Here is a 675-nt window from a genome sequence, read left to right as displayed (position 1 = left end):
ATTGTGACATTAGTGTGTGTGTGTGTGTGTGTGTGTGTGTGTGTGTGTGTGTTCAAAGGACTCCCTGCACGACCGCTCGGCGTTCGGGTCGTTGCTTGTTGCGGTCATGTTAGTTTTCCGTCATTGTTTCTGTTGCTGTTCGTGTTTTTGCTGCAGCCCTGCTTTTTGTTTGTGACTTTGGATTCTTTTTGTTCTCATGACTTTGCTTGTCTTGGATTTCGTGTCCTCGGTGTTTTGGTCGTCCGATTTGTGGAGCTCACCCTGCTCCTCCTTCCTGCCTGTTTTTTTGGGGTCCTCCGCCACCAGGCATCATGACAACGGGAAGAAAATGCGAAGGCCGCACACACAGCAAGGCCGGAGCCCGAATCAAACCCCGCAGCTCTGCGAGACAGACGCGCTCACCGGTCGCCCGCCGTGCCGCCTGTCCGTAGAGTCTCCCTCCCATTTGTTTGAGCTCGGTGTTCTTGGTCTCGCCGTGATCCCGGCTCGCCCCGGTCTCGGGCGAGCCTCACTTTGGCTTGTCTCTTCTTGTTTGCGGTCCTCCCTCGGTCTCGGTTTGAGCTCGTCTTTCGCTCTTGACTCTGTCTCAGCCTGTCTGGGTCCTGTCTTGGCTCGCTCTCGCGCTTGATTTTTGCCGGTCTTGGCTCGTCTCCCGAAAGCGTTGGTCTCGTCTCG

Source organism: Hippocampus comes, unplaced genomic scaffold, assembly GCF_001891065.2.
Source record: "Hippocampus comes isolate QL1 unplaced genomic scaffold, H_comes_QL1_v1.1 scaffold277, whole genome shotgun sequence".
NCBI classification, from domain to species: domain Eukaryota; kingdom Metazoa; phylum Chordata; class Actinopteri; order Syngnathiformes; family Syngnathidae; genus Hippocampus; species Hippocampus comes.
This window is presented reverse-complemented; position numbering follows the sequence as displayed.